General features: G+C 41.9%; 1 pseudogene; it reads right to left on the bottom strand.

The window, feature by feature from the left end:
* Positions 1–10,263: 10,263 nt before the first annotated feature.
* LOC140453265 (eukaryotic translation initiation factor 3 subunit G pseudogene) lies at positions 10,264–17,944 on the bottom strand (annotated as a pseudogene).
* Between the last annotated feature and the right edge of the window lie 7,747 nt (positions 17,945–25,691).

Here is a 25,691-nt window from a genome sequence, read left to right as displayed (position 1 = left end):
ATGGGTGAATGGGGGTGGGGATGAAGGTGATAGGTCAGAGAGGAGGGTGGAGTGGATAGGTGGAAAGGAAGATAGGCAGGTAGGACAAGTCATGGGGACAGTGCTGAGCTGGAAGTTTGGAACTGGGGTAAGGTGGCGGAAGGGGAAATGAGGAAACTGGTGAAGTCCACATTGATGCCCTGAGGTTGAAGTGTTCCAAGACAGAAGATGAGGTACTCCTCTGATTTCCCTATGCACCTCATTTGCTGTTTGAGGGAACCTGCCTGCAAATTAGCTGTTATATTTTTGACAGAACAAGTGGCTACTTTTCAAAAGCAGCCTATCAACTGTAAGGCACTTTGAGAATTCTTGATGATTTGTAAAATGCTTCCTTTCAGTTATTGTAATCATCATTAATTTTAATCTGACGGTACCTATCTGAAAGTATTGCTTTTGCCATCTGCCAGGGTTTATTTAGCTTCCGTAGAATGCCTGAGAATGCAATAGGCAGAGAATAACTTGGTGTCAATAAAGTTTGATTCCTGTAGTATGCTACTCTACTCATATCACAAATAAGACAGCAAGCTCCAGGTTTGGAAATACGTGATTGCATAAATTTCACTTTCTGTTGGAAGGGAATTAGAAAGTAAATTTGAAAGCAATCAGGCCATCGTATAGGTTACAAACTGATTTCTTTTTGATATTCTTAAAGCACATGGTAGAGCAATTAAGCATGGAACAATAATCTTTCCAAGATTTCAGTTGTTAAATAGGCACAAAGAATCATTACAGAAGTGAATGGTACCAACCAATTCACAATAAAGAGAATACCTTTGCTTCTGATGGAGGGTTTCTGAGAAGATATTCCTGGAAGTGCTAATCGTGCCATTGGTCTAGTGCCAATCAACTCTTAAAAATGTGAACAGCATTTATATAGAATCTTTAGAATGAAACAATTTTTGGAGAGCAGTCACCATTATAATTTGCGCACAATGTCCAATAAACAGCAATGTGATATTGAGCGGGTAATCTATTTTTGTCATAACAGATAAATATTTATCAGGACACTAGGGATGACTCTTTTGCTATTCTTTGAAATTGTATTTTTGGAAATTTAGTATCCATGTTCATGAGTGGCCAGAACTACAGTTAGCATCTTATCTGAAAGAAAGCATGCCTGACAGTGCAGCGCTCCCCTGATAGTGCACTTGACTGTTAGCTTGTTTTTTGAACTATATTCTTGGAATGAGGTGTGAACTTAAAACTTAAGACTGCTACCAACTGAAACACAATTGCACCTAAAGTGAGAATTGAATGTCAAATAACCACGAGACTGGCCATCTGTTGTTACACATAAAGCATTGTAGGATCTTAAGAATAAATTGATTTAATTTATCGGTCTAACGGGCCAACAAATAGCTGAGCTAGAACACAGCACATAGTAAATTTAAACCAAAAAATGTTGGAAATACTCAGTAGGTCTGGAGGCATCATTAAAGAAAAAAAGACAGAGTTAATATGTGAAATCTTGTTGAGACGTTGGGGGTGCTGGCCTGCAGGCTGGAGAATTAGTGAGAGACCCGTGTTGCAGGCACAAAATGTTTTGTTTATGTGGACTCCTCTCATGGCCTAGATCTTGATTTTTGGGACTATGTTTTGGTGTTCGGGGCTACTTTTTATTCTTACAACCTCATCAATTAGATGATGCTGTCACAAAGTAACAATATGTTCTGTATTTGTGCAGATGTATGCAGAATTGGAAGAAGTCATCAATATCCTCATCCTTAATATAGAACAAACAACAAAGAAATTTTACAGCCCAGGAACAGGCCCTTCAGCCCTCCAAGCTTGAGAGGATCCAAATCCACTGACTAAACCTGTTGCCCAATTCCTAAGCATCTGTCTCCCTCTGCTCCTCACCTACTCATGCATCTGTCCAGACGCATCTTAACTGAATCTACCATGCCTGCCTCTACTACCTCTGCTGGCAAAACGTTCCAGACACCTACCACCCTCTGTGTAAAGTACTTGCCGCGTGTATCCCCCTTAAACGTTTCACCCCTCACCTTGAAAGCGGAACCTCTCGTTATTGAATCCTTCACCTTGGGAAAAAGCTTATTTCTATCTAGCCTGTCTATACCCTTCATGATTTTCTAGACCTCAATCAGGTTCCTCCTCAATCTCCCTTTTTCTAATGAAAACAATTCTAACCTACTCAACCTCTCTTCATAACTAGCACCTTCTATATCAAGCAACATTCTCATAAACCTTCTCTGCACCCTCTCCAAAGTGTCCACATCCTTTTGGTAATGTGGTGACCAGAACTGTACACATTATTCTAAATGAGGCCCAACCAATGTTGTATACATGACCTGCCAGCTCTTATACTCAATACCCTGTCTGATGAAGGCAAGCATACCATATGTCTTCTTGACCACTCTATTCACCTGTGCAGCAACCTTAGGGTACAATGGACCTGTACTCCCAGATCTCTCTGCTCATCAACTTTTCCCAAGGCTCTTCTGTTCACTGTATAATTCGCTCTAGAATTAGACTTCCCAAAATGCATCACCTCACATTTGCCTGAATTGAACTCCATCTGCCACTTCTCCACCCAACTCTCCAGTCTATCTATATTGTCCTGTATTCTTTGACAGTCCCTTTATGCTTTCTGCTACTCCCAATCTTCGTATCATCTGCAAACTTGTTGATCATACCAACAGTGCCCTCTTGCAGATCATTAATATATATTACAAACAACAGTGACCCCAACACTGACCCCTGCGGAACACCACTGGTCACCTTTCTCCATTTTGAGAAACTCCCTTCAACTACTACTCTCTGTCACCTTACTAAATAATAATTATCAATTCTCCATTAAATTTAATGTAGCAACACCCAAAGATTACATTAATTCGCGAGAGACCACAATATTTAAATTAATACAAGACAACAGCTATAATTTAGCAACAAAATTTTCTGTTCATAATAATTGATACACACCCTTGCACACAAAAAAACCTTCTAAACACACCTTCCAGTTTGGTGAAGTCACAGCTAATGTGTTTACATCTCATATTCATAAAGTTGGAATATTTCAACCAGACTGATAGTACTATTTTTATTAGATTTCACATCTGAATCTCAGATTTGTATTTTGCAATATTTGACAATTTTAAAATAGTGTTCATTATAATAGCATCCACTGCATTTTCACACATAGTTGCTCCTGAATATATGTAGCATTAAGCCAAAGATTCATTGTTAAATAATTCAGCAATTCAACTGATTTCCAATTTTCCCAACTCTTAGGAAGCTTAAGGTTCCTTTTCTTGACATATTTGAAATGGTTCTCCTTTCTTTTTGTAGCGTTCTTCCCTTTCTCCTCTTTGTAGCCTCTGTTCTCCCCAGCTCTCTGCAGTCTCTCTCTCTTTTCACCCCTTATTTGCAATCTTACTCTCTCTTACTGCCCCAGATTGGAACATCAATATCAGGAGCTTTCACAGGATCTGATCACGGGTGTGTTGAATTCCACCCTCCTGTGCAATATTTCCAGATGCATTCAATTAGCAGGGGCAGAAAGAGGGTCACATAGTGGGAGGGATAACTGTGGAATGCCCAAGGCACTGAGCAACCTAATCGAGAGAATTTGGCACTGCCAGTGTAATTGAGACAACAAGGTGTAGGGTGTGGAATGGAGAAGTGCTGAAAGCTGATTGGATATGCTAGCTACTATAAACATTCTGAAAAGTGACTGAAGTTATAGCTGTTAGACCGTCATTGTATCCCTTTCCAGGTTGGCCAGCCTGTGTCCAGCCAGCTCCAGGAGAATGTGTGGGCTGTTTGATCTGGAGAAATATCAGGCTCTGCAGGTCATGGTGGCTAGTCTGCCAGTGAGCAGATCTTTCTCCAATGGAAAATGATTGTGAACTGGGCCCTTCCATGCGACTGCTCACCTCATTGGAACTTCATTCCCTGTCTGTCTTAGGAAAAGGCCCACAGTGCTGGCATGTGTCAAGGAACTATCCTCATGCAGCTACCTCTATTCTCCTGACTCCCTGTCACCACCTTGAAAACACCATTTCCAGGGGGCTTGGAAAGGTCAGCCTTAAGTTTGAAGCTTTCATCAGGACCTTGACTTTAGATTTCCATTTCCCCACTTTCATATTAGAAGAAATATTTGTTCATTATGTGCAAATGGCCAGTAGGAATCAAATACAGGGCAATCCGCAGGCAATATTCTCTCACTTCATAAATCTCCTTCCCGAATATTTTACTTGTTATGATTACAATGGGAATTACTGTTCATCAAAATCACTTTCCTCTGTTGCAAGATGGTTATGAGGTGACAACTTCAGCATTAGAACGAGTGCACAGCTGTGTTGAGTTTCTGGAGAGCAGGTCAGACCTCTGTACGATTTCAACATCCACACTGTGATGACTGCCAGATCACAGTCAATATTCCTGCACGGCTTCTACTGAGAAGAAGGACATGCCTGCCAAAATCAATGGTTGCATGTTTACCTTTTAAGTGTTTTTTATGAGACTGGCAATCATGGGGAAAATACAAGAGATATAGGGCAGAACTTCCTTTATCTTTCTGAAGGGTCACAGATGTTGGCTAGCAAGACAGTAAGTGGGGACATAAGATCCAAGTCATTTCATCGCGGTACTGTTAATCCAGAGACCTGGGTGATTTTCTGGGGACCAAGTTTTGAATCCTGCTACAAACAGATGGTAGGAACTTGAATCCATTAAAAAATCTGGATTTAAGAGTTTAATGATGACTGTGAATTCATTGTCGATTGTCAGAAAAGTCCATCTGGTTCACTAATGTCCTTTAAGGAAGGAAACTGCCATCTTGACCTGATCTTGCCTCCATGTGACTCCAGATCCATGGCAATGTGATTGACTCTTACTGGCCTCTGGACAACAAAAACTGGCCTCGCTAGTGATGACCTCATCTCATTAATGAATTTTTAAGAATCATAATTGGACAAGAGTCCAAAAATCAGTTCTTAACATCAAGAAAAACCTGCCCGATTAACTCCTCTTACCTTAGATGGTGAGTTCAGAAACTTAACATTGGATGTTAAGAAATATATTGTGATTGCTTCTCATTATTAATCCAGCTTCACCTATTAATTTGGCACTTCCAAAGCTGGAGAGGGTTCAGAAGAGATTTACCAGGATGTTGCCAGGTATGGAAAGTTTGAGTTACAGAGAAAGGCTGGATAGGCGACTTTATAGAAGTTTGTAAAATAATGAGGGATATAGACAGAGTTAATGGTAGTTGTCTTTTCCCTAGGATAGGGGATTTCAAGACTGGGGGCACATTTTGAGGTGAGAGGTGAGAAATTTAAAAAAGACATGAGGGGCAATTTTTTTTACACAGCGGGTGGTTCACATATAGAATGAACTTCCTACAGAAGTGGTGAATGTGGGTACAATTATAATACTTATATAACATTTGGATAAGTTGATAAATAGGAAAGGTTTGGAGGGATATGGACCAGGAGCAGGAAAAAGGGACTATTTAGTTTGGGATTTTGGTTGACATGGATTGGTTGGACTGAAGGGTCTATTTCCATGCTGTATGACTCTAGGACCTTTTGACTCTATGTCTGAATAGTTCACATCGCAGTTTGTGGAATGTCAGTGCCAGCTGCTCAACTTCTCGTCACATGGAACTGGTTCAGCTGTATAATGTGCCTCCTTGTTCACTGGGCATGCTGTTGCTGGACCCTTCATCCATAAACCCCAGCAACAATGAAGCATCAACCTCACCCATAATCAATGCCCATCTCAGCTTTTACTTCAAGTCTTCAAACATGTACTTTTGAGCACAGTGACAACAGGATTTGTGTGCTTCTGGCTGGTCAGTTTTCATAAGTCCTCTTATTTAGCTGTAAAGGATTTTTTAAAAACAATTATATGGAGCCAGGTGCCTTCTGAGTATGAAGCAAAAATGAGGACTGCAGATGATGGAAATCAGAGTCTAGATTAGAGTGGTGCTGGAAAAGCACAGTGGGTCAGGCAGCATCCGAGGAGCAGGAAAATTGACGTTTCGGGCAAAAGCCCTTCATCGGGACTGAAGGCCTTCTGAGTATTAGCTTGTTTTTAAGTGCACAAGATCTTTAGCACTGTCTTAGAGGCAGGTAGTCTCTGTAGTTTAACCTGCATTATAGTGCAGAAGGAAAGCCAGGCAGCTTGTGGCAGTGGGAGCAATGAAGAGTAAATGTATCAGTTATAGTGGAAGTGGATAGGTCCCTGCAAGGCATGATGCTGCATTAACATAGAATCATAGAACCCCCTACAGTGTGGAAGCAAGCTGTTTGTCCCATTGAATCCACACTGACCTTCTGAACAGCACTCCCTCAGACCCAGCCCCTCTACCCTACCCCTGTAATACTGCATTTTTCATGGTTAACCCACCTAGCCCACACATCCTTCAACGTTATGGGCAGTGTAGCATGGCCAATCCACCTAACCTGCACATCTTTGGACTGTGGGAGGAAACTGGAGCACCTGGAGGAAACCCATGCAAACATGGAGGGGATGTGCAAACTCCACACAGAGAATATCCGAGCTGCAGCATTTGGCAAACACTGCACGTGGGTGAAGAAAATGCTGATGCGTGAAAGTCAAAGGGATGAATGACTAGTGGTGTGAGGGTAGCCCTCCCAGTCAACCAGGGAAGCAGCCACAGTCAAGCAAAGGGCTAATCTAGCTTGAGCCCAAGTTTTGGCCTCAGTCAGTCAGGCATTTGATATTACTTGAGTCCAGGGATCCATGCCCTTGCTGTCAGGGAAATGAGCCATATTCAGTCCTCAAGGTCAAGTGGAAACAGTTTGAGGATCATGTGAAGGTCCCTTCAGGTGCTGTGATCAGACTAGGGGTTGAGCCATGGTCAGTCAAGGGGTTTTAGTTGATAATTGGTAGGAAGCTTATCATGGAGCAGTCCATGGCATCCTGGAGATAAAAGCAGATCAAGTTTGGTGATAGGATTCATGACATTGGATTGCTGTGAGAATGGGACAGTGATAGGGGGAAATTGTAGATATTAAGAAGGGATCTAATAGTTAATTGGAGTGAACGGGAGGTCTCAAAAGGGAAATTCGAATAGGTTATAGTTACTCTAGCTTTTACATGTAGAAGGACTTACAGCCAGTAAGATCATAAGAAACTTCAGAATCATGGACTCTGGGGCGAAGGCTGGCATATTAATAGTGTAGAATCTGTGGGGTTACTGGGGTCACAGGGAGACATTTGTAGTTCACAGAAAGATGTTGCAAATTACTTACTTGGAGACAGAGTTGGAATCTTGCCATGCCGGATTAGTATCCTTTGAAGAGACTTTGCACTTCTCCACCTTCTGATGCTGCCCAGCTTGCTGTGTTCTTCCAGCCTCCTGCCTACTCTATGCCAGATTGGTAGTCAGCTGTGCAGTAAATTCACAAAATATCTGCAAAGTGGGAAGAGTAATTTACAGTTTTTTTCTGTGCGGGCAACATTTGTAGCATCCACTTTGAGGCCCTGCAAGTAATCACACATTCAGTAAATCAATGACGCTACCCAGCTGACTTCAATTCCCACTGCGTTTGGACGTCAGTAATTGTCAAAGATTGCAGATAACAAATTATAACCTCAAGCAGCCATTAACGTAACAGTTGGCAGCCTGCAATGTCTTACCTCCTTGATAAGAATTAAGACACTGCTCATCGCTAACAAGAGTCTAACTGAACCAGTTCCTGTAGCAAAAATAATACAATAGCAAACAATTTAACAGTGCAAGTGAGACACATTGACAAAAGTGTAGGCTTATTTACAATGGGTGCCATCAATGTGTGCTCAGTACATTTTCTACTTCCTTTCCCTTCCACTCTGTCTAGGTGCAAGCCCAACTTCTGTGACAGGACGGAATGGGGTCTGCTCTGTTATTGTCCTTGTTGACTTGGAAGACTTGAATTGTTGTGCCTTGGTGTCTTTCTCTCTAGACATCCCTACTCCTTCCCAGATTCAGGCTCATGCTCATTGGCTTGAATTGTCACAGGTTTTGGGATCATACACACATGGAGGTGATGAGGGGCTGGTCCCCTTGGAGTGTCCTGAAAAGAAGCTCTGAGGATGTCTATATGCTGCAAGGTTTGTGAAGGTTTGTAGCTCAGGTTGGGGTTTAGGGTGTCGGTTTGCTCGCTAAGCTGTAAGTTTGATATCCAGACGTTTCATTACCTGGCTAGGTAACATCATCATGGCGACCTCCAAGTGAAGCGAAGCTGTTGTCTCCTGTTTGTCCTGGATGGGGTTCCTGGGGTTTGTGGTGATGTCATTTCCTGTTCGTTTTCTGAGGGGTTGATAGATGGTATCTAGATCTATGTGTTTGTTGATGGCGTTGTGGATGGAGTGCCAGGCCTCTAGGAATTCTCTGGCATGTCTTTGCTTAGCCTGTCCCAGGATAGATGTGTTGTCCCAGTCGAATTGGTAGTTCTTTTCATCCGTGTGTAGGGCTACGAGGGATAGAGGTGCGTGTCTTTTTGTGGCTAGCTGGTGTTTGTGTATCCTGGTGGCTAACTTTCTTCCTGTTTGTCCTACGTAGTGTTTGTGGCAGTACTTGCATGGAATTTTGTAGACGACGTTGGTTTTGTCCATGGGTTGTACTGGGTCTTTTAAGTTTGTTACTTTATATGTCTATATGCTGTTCCTCCTCTTCCTGGGAGTGTATTCTGCCACCAGCTTGTCTCCCGGAGGAAGTGGGGCATCTGAAGTAAGGTTGCGATTCCTCATCCTACTCTCACCTTGCTATTGATGCTGAGCACCCTTGACATGAGCAATGTGCAGCTCTGAGCACCTTTGGCAGACACTGAGGTTCCTGCTGGAGCTGCACCTTCAAGAAGGCTCCCACCCTTTCCAAGGGTTAACTGGGTTCATAGTCATAGAGCCATAGCCATAGATTCACATATTGCTTTAAAAAGGTTAATTTGTCCTTTGACTTTTTTCAAGCGAGGTCGTAAAGGCAGAGGTGCTGAAATGTCTATTTTAACAATGGCAGGGGAGGATCTACCACAGGGGTGGGAATGTCAAAAGACTCCTCTACCTTTGATGCAACCTATTGAGTGCCTTTGGACACCTATCACTGCAGCCACGAACTTGGGCCATGTCTTCTGCCTGGAGCTGAGAAAATGCCAAGTCCCTGGCTTAGAGTGATAGAGACCCTGGCGGCCTCCTTGCCAATGCATCCTGTGAAGGTTCAGAGGTTTCCTCTTCATAGGTAGAGGTGGAGCTGAGGGGTTCAAGCTGTGGGGCATAACTTGTGGAAGACCCCTAGGTGATGCCAGTGCCTACACAAGAGAAATTTGATGGCAAAAATCAACACAACTTATGCAGAACAAGAACAAGTTAATGTTACTGATATTTGGGAGTGAGCATAGCACTACGGAGCTCAGTCTGTCATGATCTTGTTGCTGTCTTCCCATTAGCCATGAGTGGGCCTGATCTCCCTGGCTATCTCTAAAAACTTGCCTGAAGTCTCTGCCTTTGTTGGACTTCTTGGCTCGGTTGTGGTTCAGATTTTTCTGCAATAAGACAAAAGAGAAGAATTGAGTGTGATGGAAGCAGTTGTAAGATTGTAATCATTCATAGCCATAGAGTCTTAACCATAGTTTTACACAGATGGAAACAGATGCTTCAGTTCAACTCATCAATACCGAACAAGTTTCCCTAAACTGAAGTAGTCCTGCTCGCCTGTGCTTGGCCCACATCTCTCTAAACCTTTCCTATTCATGAGCTTATCCAAATGTCTTTTAAGTGTTGCAACTATACCTGCATGATATTGAGGCTAAAGGCAATGTCTAGAGAAGTTGTTAGCATCTGATCTGCCCACATTCTTCAACATTTAAACACAATCAATGGGAAAGTGAATAAAATCAGAGATGATTCCATGTTGCCCTCAAGATGACGATAGTGGTGAAGAGGCTGTTTTGGAATATGCATGTGCAAAGAAGAAGTGGAAAGGGCTGGAATAGTTTTCTTTAAGCTTCATTTTGAGCAGCTGTGTGGTGTAGTACCTGCTCTTTGGGCTGCTCCTAGGAGGACATACCTATTTCATGATCATCAGCAGGCAGAGAGCCATCAACTTGGTGAAAGATGCTCAATGATCTGCCTGGAATTTGCTGGTGCAAGGCTTTGCCCTTTTTTTCTTTCTTGGTACAGAAATTATGTTTAGCGCTGTTAACAATTAACAGAACAACATCTGTTTAAAATCTAATTCATTTTGTCAGTGACCTCTCAGCTGTTGAATGGCTTAGCACATTCCACAATCAGGATTAAGTGATTATAACCAAAGCCCAAAACCCCATCAATGGCTCTGACCGCATCCTCGTGACAATGGGGACTAATAAAGGCAAACTTCTTGGATTGACCAGTGTTCTTATCCTTAGCCAGAAAGATCCTAGAAATGGAACCAAATATCCTAAACAGTTCCTGCTGGTCGCTCTCTCATGTGTCCTCTGAAAACTTAGTGGCACAGATTGTGGCATTGTCATCCACTCTGCCATCTATCTGCATTGTCTCTCCATGCCAGTTAGCTCCATCTTGTAAACTGCAGAGGTTCACGTTCTGGGCCCTTATCTTTCTCAGACATTGTAAGATGAAACTGCTCAGCCAATTCTTTCTCCATTGGTCCCAGGATGTTTTTTATATGGACAATGAATTATCCAGTGGCTCCCTCATACAGATTTGACACTATTCAATCTTCCCATCTTTCAGTTTGGTCATGGGTCACTTTCCGCTGATTTAATCAAATCTGCTGAAGGTCATGTCCTTATCATCAGTGACCATTGTTATGCTGACATTCAGACCTGGGGCAGTCATATTTTGAGATTCAAATTTTTTTTCCAGTTTTTTTGCCTGACCACTGCTTTTGAAGCTTTTTTTGTTTCAATTCTGAATGTGTGGATAATCTTCAGTTCCCACCTTCGCCAATTTTGTACTCAATGATAGTTTTGATATTCCCTTTGATCAGTTATCCTTGTGTATGTTACAGATTGCTACATTCCAAGGTCCAGACCTACCTGCTGTGGGATGCTCTAAAATATGGGCCAGTTGCCATAGATCCACAATGAGGATAAATCGTCATGTCAGGCCATTCAACCATCAAGGGGCTGGTAACTGGAGAACCCCTCAGTCTATGTGCCTTATACAAAGTGGACCTAGTAAATAAAAGGTATTAAAATATGAGTTGTATGTGAAACATTGCGTATCAAGAACTTGTTGCACTTTCTGTTGTTTTGACTTTGAAAGCATTGCCCTTAGGCTGTATTACTGACGTGGAAAGTATTTTATAGTTGTGTCTATTGTATTTGTATCTAATGGTAAGTGCTGTATGGGGACAAGTTGAATTTTCTTACAAATATTGTAATATTCAAGTTGAAAACTTGTATATTTTAAGAATCAAGTTGAGAAAAGACAGATCTACGTCATTGTGGGGAAAAGCCATACTATAGAATTTTAGGATCTTACAGCACACCAGGACCAACATTGGCCCTGTTGTCACTTTATTTGGTCTTTGGAAGAGTTGTCCAATTAATTCCATTGTTCAACTTGACCCCAGATCCATGTAAAAAAACCTCTTTAAGTGTTTGTGTAATGACCCTTGTGAAAGTTATATATGGAAACTATTTCCTCTCCCTTGTTGGTAACGTATTTCAAATCCTAACAACCAACAGACTGAAGCCATTTTTTTACAAATAGTCCTCTGCAAATTATTTCAAATCTATAAATAGTTTCTTCTGACTAGCTCAACCAAAACTCCTGAAAATATTATTAGGTCTCCTCTTTGGTCTTCTCTTCAAAACCTCAACTGTAAGTGGAAAAATGCTATATATTCTAATGTCTCCACATTAGTGTACACTCATACCCTGGTGTCATTCTAGAAAATGAGTGAGATGTAATGTAATGGTAATGGTAATGTTACTGGATGAGTAATTTAGTGGTTTAACCTAATATCATGGTGCATAAGCTCAAGTCCCAGCATGAGATTTGGTGGAAATTTAAATTCATTTATTAAAATATCTGGAATGTAAAACTACTAACAATAACCATAACAAGTATGGTTAATTGTTATTTTAAAAAAACCTTTAGGCAAGGAAATCTGCTATCCTTACCTGGTCAAGACTACATGTGACTCCAGGCTCAGAGCAATATGGTTGACTCTTAACTATCCTGTGAAATAACTTCAAGTGCAATGGGCAACAAACACTGACTTTATCAGTGATGCCAATATACCACGGAGGAATAAAATAAAAATTCCTCTGTACTTCTCTCAGGCTAGTGCAATCTGTATCTAATTTAGACTTAAGCTGCATAATGAAACATGCAATTACTGATTGTAATACATATGAATCGTAGTACCATGAACATTTTTGAAAATAATTTGTCTAAGCCAATCAGCAAAACTCTCACAAATGTTGCTGCAAAATTTGCTCTGCAGTACTCGGAGAGTTGTTTGACTTTTAAGGGATTGATAGACTGCCAGAGCGTTTTACAAAGGTTCAGCATAACGTTGTTGCTCCAGGTTTGTTGTTGCATACAGACAGAAACCACAAGGAGTATGTGAGGAGTCGCAAATGGTTCTGAATATTGTGTAATCATCAGCAAAACCTCCCACTTCTGACCTTATGATGGAGGGAATATCATTGATAACACAAAAACACGGTCAATTGCAATGAGGAAATAAGAACTTGACAAATGGATACAGGTAGGTTAGGAGAGTGGGCCAAAATGTGGCACATAGAGTTTAATGTGATTTAGTGTGAAGTCATGCATTTTGGTTGGAAAAATTAAAACACAACCTATTATCTAAATGAGGAGAAACTTCAGGATGCTCTGGTACAGAGGGAACACGGCATCCCTGCTCATGAGTCACAGAAAACTAGCATGCAAGTACAGCAGATAATAAAAACGCAAGTGTTATGTTGGCTTTTATAGCAATGGAATAGAATATGAAGGTAAGGATATTGTAGCAACTATTCAAGGCATTGGTGAGACCGCACCCTGAGTATTGTGCAAAGTTTTGGTCCCCTTATTTGAGGAAAGATGTAGTGGCATTGGAGGCAGCTCAGAGGAGGTTCACTAGATTGATCCCAGAGATGAGGGGTTTGTTGTATGAAGAAAGATTAAACAGTTTACGCCTACACTGTTTGAAATTTAGAAAAATAAGGGGAGATCAAATTGAGGTATTCAAGATGATAAAATTTATGGATAAAATAGACATGGAGTGGATGCTTCCTCTTGTGGGGCATTCTAGGATGAAGATCATAGTCTTAGGATAAAAGAAAGCAAACGTAAAACAGACTTGAGGAGAAACTGCTTCTCCCAAAGGGTTATGAATCTGTGGAATTCTCTATCCCAAAGTGCGGTGGATGCTGGGGTGGTGAATAATTTTAAGGAGAAGTTAGATAGATTTTTAATTGGTAATGGATTGAAGGGTTATGGGAAGAAGGCAAGAAATAACGATGAGGAGCACATCAGCCTTGATCAAATGGCAGAGCAAACTCGATGGGCTAAATGTCCTAATTCTGCTCATATATCTTCTGAACTTATAAACATAAAGCAGTTGAAGATGTCTGGGTCAAGGGATCTCCTGCAGAAATATTCTTCTGCTGAGATAATGGACATCCAACAACTAAAACCATCTTTCTTTGGACCAGGTATGACTCCAACCAATGGAGGCATTTCTTTTCCCTCTGATTCTCATTGACTCCACTTTTGCTAGGGCTCATTGATGCCACACTCTGTTGAATGTTGCCTTGATGTCAAAGGCAGTAACATTGGCCTCACTGCTGGTGTTTAGTTATTTTGGAGAAGATTATAACGAAATCAGGAGCTTAGTGGTCCTGGCAGACTCCAAACTGAGTGTCACTGAGCAGGTTATTCTGTTGCAAGGGACATTGAGAGCACTATCAACCATCCCCTGCATCAATTTTGCTGATGTTCAAGAGTAGACTGATGGGATGGTATGGTCAAGTTGTATTTTGATGTGCAGAGTAAGTAAATGACAGGATTTAGACATGAGCACTACTAGTTACACGAGGTCTCAAATCCTCTAGAAATATCATTGCGCTACCACCACCTTGTCAGATCTCCCATCCAGTCACCTCTGCCTATGTTATCTTACACATGTTGCCTTCCATTCAAATATGGTTCCTGGTTCTCGGGTGCCGAGCCTATCCCTCAACCATACCTCACCTGTTCCCTACAATTGGCTGGCTACTGGCTGCATATTGGATGTATCTTTATAAAATCCTCTTTTGTCTTTGCTGCCTGCCTATACAGTCATGCCACCCACCCCTTGTCCTGACCTTGGTAACGTCCTCACTGGGAACAAATTTCCACTTAATGCCTTTCTTGATCAAGATGCGGAGGTGCCGGTGTTGGAAGCTACTGCTTCCAAATAAACCTGTTGAACTATAACCCGATGTTGTGCAATTTTTAACTTTCATGATCAAAACTTTGATATCTTTTCTTCCCTCACAACTCGTCTCATATTTACTTTCAAAAGGAGACTTCTCCCAACTGACCCACCAATGCAGGCTGAATGGTATTAATTAAAATCAGAAAATTGTGGTGTGTGTTGATTCACAAGACATATGTTGGCTATATGCATTTTGCTTTGTAGCAGGCTTCTGTGCCTGCAATGGTTACTTGGAAAATTGTGATACTGTGTTTCATGTGAAATGTTTGGTGATAATAGCTGTAGGGAATATGTCCAAGTCACTTTCATAAGATAATCATTAATCTGCCCATGACATGCAATTTTCATGATGTGCTGTTTTCTCTTGTGAATCTTTAATCTGGTTCTTTCAGACAATGGATGAGGTCAAACGATTATACTGAAGTGATTGTTTTTCTGTGAGACAGTTTATTTGCTCATGCCTTGTAACAATTTAAGCTGCAAGGTAGCATAAAGTGCCAAAGAAATTTTGTGTCGTTAAAACAACAGGCAGTAGGATATGATGGCTTTTTAGCACTGCTACAGTTCTGTTGAAGCTATCATTAAGACTCTCCACTAAGGCCTGCTTTTCTCTCCAGCAGTCTCTGCACAGTTTAGAGAGTCATATAGTTATAAGCACAGAAACAGACCCTTTGGTCCAACCAACCATGCCAACCATAATCCCAAACTAAACTAGTCTCACCTGCCTGTGCTTTGGACATTGGTTAGGCCACTTTTGGAATACTGCTTTCAATTTTGGAATCCCTGCTATAGGATAGATGGGACAACACTCATGCCCTTCACCTCCTCTATGACTTTCGGTTCCCAGACCCCCAATGCCTCATCTTCACCATGGATGTCCAGTCCCTGTACACATCCTACTGACTTGACGAAGGCCTCCAAGCCCTCAGTTTCTTCCTCTCCCACTGACCCAACTAGTACCCTTCCACTGACACACTCTTGATTGGCTGAACTGGTCCTCACCCTCAACAATATCTCTCCAAATATTTTTTATTCATGCACTCATATCTCAATGTCTTTTAACCTTGTAACTTACCTGCATCCACCACTTCCTGTGGAAGTTCATTCTGCACACCAAACACTTCCTGTGTAAAAAGAATTGACCCTCATGACTTTTAAAAATCTTTCTCCTCTTACCTTAAAATATGCCCCCTATTCTTGAAATCTCCCACCCTAGGGAAAAGATGTCTGGCTTGTTTGGTAGCATCCTTGCATCTGAAACAGATCTTTGTGGATTCAATTCCCAATCCAGACACTGGACCATGGATCTTATTGCAGTACCAACGCAGAGCTGGACTGTTGGTTGTGCCATTTTTTGGATGAGACATCAAACATTAGCCCTGTCTGCATTTTCAAATGAACATAAACTATTCCAGTACATTATTTAAGGAAGCACAGGACAAGTATCCCAAGTATACTAAGGCCAGTGTACTTTCTCAATTATTGTCATTAGACTAGATTTTCTGGTTGTTATCATATTGTTGCTTGCAAGATCTTGCTGTGTGCAAATTCCTTGTTGTGTGTCCTTTAGTAGTACTGTAACTATACAGAGGGTGGTGGTAGGTGGTTGTTTTTCAGACTGGAGGTCTCTGACCAGCAGTGTGCCACGAGGATCAGTGCTGGGTCCACTGCTCTTCATTATTTATAGAAATGATTTGGATGTGAATATAGGAGGTATGGTTAGTAAGTTTGCAGATGACACCAAAATTGTTAGGTGTTGTGGACAGTGAAGAAGCTTATCTCAGAGTACAATTGAACCTTGATCAGATGGGCCAATGGACTGAGGAATTGCAGATGGAATTTACTTTAGTTAAATGTTAGGTGTTAAATTTTGATAAGGCAAACCAGGGCAGGACTTATACAGTTAACGGCAGGCCTCTGTGCAGCATTGCTGAACAAAAAGACCTTGGAGTGCAGGTATATAATTTCTTGGAAGTGGAGTCACAGGCAAACAGGGTAGGGGAGAAGGTATTTGACAATCTTGCCTTCATTGATCAGTCCACTGAGTTTAGTATTTGGAATGTCATGTTGTGGCTACACAGGACATTGGTTAGGCCACTTTTGGAATACTGCTTTCAATTTTGGAATCCCTGCTATAGGATAGATGGGACAACACTCATGCCCTTCACCTCCTCTATGACTTTTGGTTCCCAGACCCCCAATGCCTCATCTTCACCATGGATGTCCACTCCCTGTACACATCCTTCTGACTTGACGGAGGCCTCCAAGCCCTCAGTTTCTTCCTCTCCCACCGACCCAACTAGTACCCTTCCACTGACACACTCATTTGATTGGCTGAACTGGTCCTCACCCTCAACAATTTCTCTTTCGCATCCTCCCACATCTTTCAGACCAAAGGGATAGCCATGGGCACCCGCATGGATCCCAGCTATACCAATCTCTTTGTTGGGAATGTGGAACAGTCCATCTTCTGCAGTTACACTGGCACAATTCCCCACATTTTCCTCCGCCACTTCGATGACTGTATTGGCATGGCCTTGTGTTTCCACAAGGAGGTTGTACAGCTCATCAACTTCACAAACACCTTCCAGCCTGATCTCAAGTTCACCTGGACCATCTCGGCCACCTCCCTCCCCTTCCTGGACCTCTCCATCTCCATTTCTGGAGACTGACTCAACACGACATCTCCTTCAAACCCATCGACTCCCACAGCTCCCTGGAGTACACCTCCTCCCACCCCCTCCTGGAAAAAACACTATCCCTTACTCCCAATTCCTCCGCCTCTGCAGCATCTGCTCCCAGGAGGATTAATTCCACTCCAGAGCATCCCAGATGGCCTCCTACTTCAAGGATGGCAATTTCCCCTCCCACATGTTAACAATATCCTCCAGCGCATCTCCTCCACTTTCTGCTCTTCCACCCAACCCCTCAAATCACAACAAGGATAGAACCCCCCTGGTTGTCACCTTCCACCCTACCAATCTTCGGATACAATGCATCATCATCTGCCATTTCCACCACCTACAGTCAGACCTCACCAGCAGAGATATATTTCCCTCCCCACCCTTTCCAGCATTCTGCAGAAACCATTCCTTCCACAATGCCCTCATTAGATCTACACCCCCCACCAACCCACCTCCACTCCTAGCACCTTCCCTGCCACCACAAGAGGTGTAAAACCTATGCCCACAGTTGCCCTCTCACCTCCATCTAAGCCTCAAAGGATCCTTCCACATCCGGCACAGATTTCCCTGCATCTCCTAACACCTCACCTACTCTGTCCATTGCTCTTGATGTGGTCTCCTCTACACTGAGGAGACTGGACGCCAGCTCGTAGAACATTTCAGAGAACATCTCTGGGTCACATGCACTACACAACCCCACACCCCTGTGGCTGACCTTTTCAATTCCCTCTATCACTCCTCCAAAGTCATACAAGTCCTGGTCGTCCTCTACCATCAAATCATAGCCACCCGACGACTGGAGGAAGAACATGTCATCTTCCACCTTGGGACTCTCCAACCATACGGAATCAATGTCAACTTCACCAGTTTCCAAATCTCCCTTCCCCAACCGCATCCCAGATCCAACCTTCCAACTCGGCACTGCCTCTTGAACTGTCCTTCAAGTCTATCTTCTTTCGCACCTATCCGCTCCACCCTCTGCTCCGACCTATCAACATCACCCCTCACCTTCATCTTTCTATTGCATTCTCAATTACTTGCCCCCACCCCCAGCCCAACCTCCTCCCATTTATCTCTCAGCCCCCTTGGGACCACCCCCACATTCCTGATGAAGAGCGTATGCTCGAAACGTGGACTCTCCTGCTCCTTGGATGCTGCCTGACCTGCTGTGCTTTTCCAGTGCCACACCTTTTGACTCTGATCTCCAGCATCTGCAATCCTCACTTTTTCCTACAGGATCAATGTTGTTATACTTGAAAGGCTTCAGAAAAGGGCTTCCAAGGATGTTGTTGGGATTGGAGCATTTGAGCTATAGGGACAGGCTGAATAAACTGGGGCTATATTCCCTGGAGGGTCAGAGGCTGAGGGGTGAAATTATAGTGGTTTAAGAAATCATGAAGGGCATGGATAGGGTGAATGGTCAAGACCTATTTTCCAGGGTAGAGCAGTCCAAATCTAAATTGCATAGATTTAAGTTGCGAGGGGAAGGATTTAAATGGGACCTGAGGGGCAACTTATTCACTCAGAAGGTAGTATGTGTATGGAACAAGCTGCCAGAGGAGGTGGTAGAGGCTGGTACAATTGTAATATTTAAAAGGCATCTATGTGGGTATATGAAGAGGAAGGTTTTAGAGGCAAATGGGACCAAATCAGATTGGGATGTTTGGTCGGCATGAGTGAGTTCTGTTTCTGTGCTGTGTTACTGTATGACTGTATAATTCAACAGTATTAATTGATTCTGGTGCACCTTGGGACATCATGATATCATAATGGTTGCTACGTATGTGTAACTCTTCCTTTTATGAAATCATTTGCTTGGGCTTCCATGACACCACACTGGGAATATTGGTTTACTTGCAAAATGTAGTCTATAATGAGCTTACAGCAAGGATGAGATAGTCCTGTCTTCTTTCTTTAGAGTATTCAAAATGAGATTATAAGTAAATTATATCAAGCTTATAGTGAAAGTGAACAGTTTGTTTCCTATTTGTGGTGGCCATTTATGCTAGAACCAAAATTAAAACTTCACTTCTGAGACAATACAACAGCGGACATTTTGAAAGAACACTGAGAGGCCATGTTAAGTTAAAGATTACTAACTGATTTAAATACAGTGGGTGAGCTGCATCCAGCAAGAATATATCCGATAACCAGACCCAACCTCTCTCATAATTTGTAATAGGTGATAATTTTCTCCTGATAATAGGAAACTTTAAGCTTAGTGAAAAATTTCTTGCATGACTGCAAGATAATTTACTTATTTAAAAAAAAAATCTGTACTAAAGTACTACAACTACTTTAAAGATCTTAAAATGCACACTGACAACCACTGTATAATTTACTTATGGGTGATTTATTACATTGGTGTTTTAATACATGCACTTTGATTTGTTTTAAATCTGCCCCATGTCTTTTAACTCTGTACCATTGTCTAGCTGAGATGTCAAGCAAGTGGTTTCTGCTATCTGGGACAAAAGAGCTAATTTATTCTTGAAGAAATCATTTAAACATGTTTTTATAGCATCATAAAGGGTCCCAAATGTCAAAAGGATATTTCCAATCTCCATGCACTTCCCTGAAATGATCTTACTTCCTGATAAGAATTTTCTGTGGAGGAAGTAACCCTGTTACTTGTCTGAGAGATCAGAGGCGTGCCCATTTCTGCCAGTCCATGAAACTGTGGACCGTTTTTGTGGCTACCTTGCACTTGATTGGCTTGGCTGTGGCTTCTGACCCCTTTGGGAGCTGCTGGCCAATCAGATGGCCAGTCCCAGCAGTGCCATCAGGAGCTGCTGCAGTCCACCATGAGGAGCAGCGGAGAGGTGTTTTCTTCAGTGCAGAGCTCATGTTCTACCTCTTCACACAATCTGCCTGTTAATATGGGATTAAAAACCTTTCATGACTCTTTATGAATAAATGGCTGGAGCTTTGCTGTGTCTTGGTTAATATTCTCAGAGTATACTATCAAAAGGTACTACATGCTGTAGGTGGAACATTGCTATGTGCAAACAGGCTGTTGGATATTCCTATAAAGTCAGTGACTCCACTTAGAAATGAATATTTTAAAGATATGAAAGATGATCTATAATTGTAAATTCTATGAATGAAAATTTACAAATGGGGTGGTAGATGGAAGAGTTTCTCATATGTGTATCAAAAATATCAAAAATCTTGCCTCTCACAGTGAGGCAATTTTGATTTCCATTTAATTATCTCTTGTTTCTCGGTCTTCAAAGTATTTTTGTACTATACTGAGCTCCTTGCATTTTGCATCATAAGGCCATAAGACACGAGTAGAATTAAGCAATCGGCCCATCGAGTCTGCTCCACCATTCCATAATAGCTTTTTTGTTTCCCAACCCCATTCCCTTCCCTTCTCTCTGTAACCTTTCATCCCCTTACTAATTAAGAGGCTTTCTATCTCTGCTTTAAACATACGCAATGACTTGGCCTCCACAGCCTTTAGTGGCAATGAGTTCCACAATTCACCATGCCCTGGCTGAAGAAATTCCTCCTCATCTTAGTTCTAAAGGGTCATGCTTTAACAAATTGAAATTACATAGAAATTATAGCACAGAAACAAAATGCTTGGTCCAATCAGGTTGCCTGAGTACACACAATGTTCTAATTTCCCTTTAATCCCTTTTCTTTCAGCTGCCGATCTGACTTACTTTTAAATGTTGACATAGTTTCTCTTTCAATCACTAATTCCAATCATTCATTCCACGGCCTTACGGCCCTTCTTAAATCTCTTTTATGGGTGTAATCTGATGCCCAGTTTGCAGTATGAATGAAGTGTTCAGTTTAAGCAAGGATCACTACTGAACGTGGATACTGAGTGTGGTTACGGAGATTTTATCCAGTGAAACACCAGACCTGAACATTGGCTTTAGTACGTTTATTCTTTGTAAATCATGCCAAGGGATTTCTGGTAAGTGTTTATAGGAGAGCATGTTATTAAAAATGTTTCCCATCGATCTGTAAGCCAATGGCTTAAGCAGCTGCATACTATGCTCAATAAAATGGAGGATTTGTATTTCCAAAGGGGTTAGGCTAAATATCTTCGGAGAATAAACCACCCAAGACTTTAATTGTTTCTTCGCAACTGCAAAACTAAGTGAAGGGCCAAGGATGTCAATGTAGGTAACGTTGTATTTGGAATATAAAGACATTATGTTACAACATCAATTAAATATATTAGTTACTAGTCTCAGCTAGAGGTTCTTTTGTTGTTACAGAGAATTACTGGCTGGGTTAACATTTATTTTGCATCCCTAGTTGCTCTTGAGAAGTTGGTATTGAGCCACCTGTTTGAACTGATGCATCCATTTGGTGTAAGTAGACCCAAAATGTTGTTAGGAAGGGAGCTCCAGGATTTTGACTCAGTGACGCTGAAGACACAGTGAAATGTTTCCAAGTCAGGATGGGGAGTGACACAGAGACAGCTTGCAGAAAGTGAGATTGCCATATATTTGCTGTCCTTGTTCTTGGCGTTTGTGATAGTCATGGGTTTGGAAAGTTCTGTCGAAGGATTGTTTGTGAATTTCTGCATTGCATCTTACAGATGGGGCTAACTGCTGCTGTTGCAGTCATTTCCTGATTCTACAGCTTTTAGAAAGGCTGTCAAAGTAAGTAGAGAAAATTCAGTAAACGATACCATGGAGCAAGTATTTTGGCCATAAAGAAAGATTAGGGAAGATGGAATTTTTTTTATTAAGCAGAAAAAGTGAGGGGAGGTTTAATAAGGTTCTTTAGAACCACAAGGGATTTTGATAAAGTGCATTATAGCCATTTTTTTCCAGTGCAGGACTAGAGGTCACACCCAGACATGGCCACATCTATCAGAGGTCACATCTATCATGAGTAGTAAACAAAAAAAAAGAGGGAAAATGATAACTTTTTTTTATTCAGTGAGTTATTATGATCTGGAAAGCACTGCTCAGAAGAGGAATGACAATTGATTCAACTGTAACTTTTATAAGGAATTGGATATTTATTTGTAAAGTTTAAAAAATGTCACAAAAGACCAGGATAATGTGACTGACCTGATCAACCATCATGGACTAAATTACCACCTTCACAGCTCTATAGTTTCATGAATTTTGATGATGCCAGTTATATTTTCAAATCTTGCAGTTTGTAGGAGATTGAAGGATAACATGAATTTGGAGATTTGGGAATTTTGATGTTTTAGGTAAGAATAGGTCAGGGTAGTAATGAGTGCTGCTTCTAGCGTGGTGGGAATGTAAGGAATAGGATGCATTAATAGGATCTCCTCTAAGAGTTCAGCAAGTTTGAGAGAGAAAAGGTCCAGAGAAACAGCAGCATCAGTATCATAGAATCCCTATGGTGTGAAAGCAGGCCGTTCAGTCCATTAAGTCCACACTACCCCTTCAAAATGATTCCCACTCAGACCCACCCCATCACTTCCCATGGCTAACATACATACCACTGGACACTATAGGTAATTTTGCATGGTCAATCTGTCTAACCGACAAATCTTTGGACTGTGGGAGGAAACAAGACCACCCAAAGAAAATCCATGCAGACACGGGGAGAATGTGCAAACTCCACACAGAGAGTCGCTGAAGGCTGGAATTGGACCAAGATCCCGCATGCTGTGAGGCAAATGTGCTAATTACTGAATTACCATGCCACTAGTAGGGAAAGATATGAAAGATGGAGTGCCCATCATTCTGAAAGAGGTGAGATGGGAAAAGCCAATTAGGTGACAAATGATTACTTTTTGTAACTCGCCCAGGAATGTGGGACAGGTATTTAGAAGTATATGTCTACATGTGTTCGTATTTTCTAAGCCTTTGGTAAATTTAGTCATCATGCAGATTAAAAACAGTCACATCCTGGAACTGCTGAATTTTAATACACTGTTGATTACAGAACTTGGCCATGCCCCAATGAGCAGCTTGAAACACTTTCAATTAAACTCTCCCCATGCACACTGATTGAGTGCTGCATTTATAACAATAGGTAAGAAATTGTTAAAAGAAATGGACTGATGTGAGCCTAATTGGTAACAAATCCATGCAACCGATAGATACCAGCATCATGAGTAAGGAATATAAACACGGGTGTTGATCTGAAGTAGATTCTGTACAATGTTTTTGAGCCTGATTTCCTGAGCCAGTTATGCTGGATACTTGTGGCTCTTTGCCTTGTTCTGTGCAATCAAAGGAGCAAGCTCAAAGTTCAAGTTTAAAGTTTTAGCCAATCTCGAGTCAGCTGTCCACATTGTGCTAGGGCAAGGTATTGCCCAGTGTTGGCTTCTCACCCTTCAGTTTTTAAAAACTATATTCATTTGTGGGATATGGGTGTCACTGGCTGGTCAACATTTATTGCCCATTCCTAGTTGCCAGTGAGAAGATGGTGGTGAGCTGCTTTCTTGAACCGCTGCAGTCCACCTGCTGTGAGTTGACCCACAATGCCATCAGAGAGGAAATTCGAGGATTTTGACCCAGAGACAGTGAAGGAATGCCAATATATTTGCAAGTCAGGATGGTGGATGGCTTGGAGGAGAATTTGAAGATGGTGATGTATCTGCTGCCCTTGTCCTTCTAGATGGAAGTGGTCATTGGTTTGGAAGATGCTGTCTGAGGATCTTTGGTGATTTTCTGCAATGCATCTCGTAGATAGTACACACTGAGGCAGGCAAAAACAATTGGTCTGGTTCCCATCCTGGAGAAAATTGTCAGGGCCTTGGAGCACAGCCAATGATCAGGTAAGAGTTCAGGCCCATCTGTGTGGCAATGAGGGAATCCCTTGCAGGCTGTTACTTTTTTATACAACACCACACAATTTAAAAAAAATCTTTCTTTCCCTCCCCTCCAGCACTAATCCATCCTTGGTACAGTCCCACAAGGTAACAAGAGCCTCATGTCCCTTTGGAAGGAGAGCCAGAATAAACCCATCCACTGAGGAAATATAGGTAATTCATGTCATTCATCCATCAATTACATAGATACACTTGGAAAACAAGTAGGAGCAGACGTGTACCTAACTTCCCCAGTCCCTTTCATGCCACCCTCTCTGTCAGCCAGAGTCCTGCACGCATTTGTAGTTCCCTCAACTGCTTGTTGGCTAAGAGCCACAACCTGAGCAGACATAAAGGATTGCACCTGATCTGAATAGATCAGTTCCACATTGAATTGTCCTTTCACTTAAACATCCACTGAAGGAACCATTTAACTTCTTTTGTATTTTCCTAAGCAAATCACATCTGTAATATGTCATGCCTCATTTATTTAAAAGTATTTATGAAATTAATTCTTCTTTTGCACAACGTTGCCATTGTTTAAAGAAGAAATAGTATAAAGGAACCAATTAACAAAATAAAAACGCTGTGTTTTTAAATACATGTCTTCCTACATTAGACTGTTTCACATTAATTCTGTAAACACCTTTGTTTTAACATGGCTTTATTGCTGAGTTATGCATTTTAATCCAACTGAGTTGGCCTTTTCAATTTACGGCAAAGTGGTTTCCAAGAGGATAATTGAACTGAGTTTTATGAATCTTCTTATATTTTGGCTAAGTTTCAATTTCAGAGACTTCCGTGAAAGATTTCCCTCCATGAGCCCTGATGATTTGCTCATGCAGTTTTCTGCTGTTCATCCCAACAGTTCTGCAACGTATCTTAATACAGGAGAAAATGATCCACAAGGAGGGGAAAGGGCCAGGTATGGGTTGTGAAGTGGCAGCTATTCATCTCCTCACCACCTGACCGGGAGAAGATCCTTGAATTAGCAGGAAAGGATCTAGACTGCTCATGCAGGGCTGAACAAGTCTTCCATGTCCTTGCAATCAAGTACTATTCATTATCATGTACTGCATTACTCCCCCATTACCACCACTGTGAACATATTCTTAAGATATTCAAGCTTCTGCCTTATTGTGCAACTCATTCTCCTGAAGGCACCAATAACATTCACACTGTCTTTGCCCACAAGAGTTCAGACCCTCCAGACATAAGCTTCTTCTCCATCTCTGAGATAAAAGTCTCAATCTCATTTAACGGACACCAGTTCGGATACTTCCACCTCAAATTTGGTAGATACTTCAGTTGGACTAAAATTGGGAGCAAAACCTGGGGATCAAATCTCCACAGCTGGCAGAGGAACAAATGCCCCCATGTTGCTGGTACTTAGAGGACTGCTAGAGACCAGGCATCTGCTTGACCCCAGCCAGGAGATGACACACATGGTGGGGGGACATTATTCATTTCGTCAAATGCACAGACAGACTCAGGTGAGGCAGAGAGGTTTCTCTGAGATACCTGGTAAACTGGACTGCAGTTTGGATGAGTCTACTAATGCAATCAAACCTTGACTGGCTCCTGCATTGCCATAAGGGGAGCTGGTGTCCTTGGCTCTGCAGGGTGGCTCAGTGGTTAGCACTGCAGTCTCACAGTGCCAGGGACATGTGTTCAATTCCAGCCTTGGGCAACTGTCAGTGTGGAGTTTACACATTCTCCCTATGCCTGCATGGGTTTCCTCCAGGTGCTCCGGTTTCATCTCCCTATCCAAAGATGTGCAGGTTAGGTG

Source organism: Chiloscyllium punctatum, chromosome 27 (genome assembly GCF_047496795.1).
Source record: "Chiloscyllium punctatum isolate Juve2018m chromosome 27, sChiPun1.3, whole genome shotgun sequence".
NCBI classification, from domain to species: Eukaryota; Metazoa; Chordata; class Chondrichthyes; order Orectolobiformes; family Hemiscylliidae; genus Chiloscyllium; species Chiloscyllium punctatum.
This window is presented reverse-complemented; position numbering and strand designations above follow the sequence as displayed.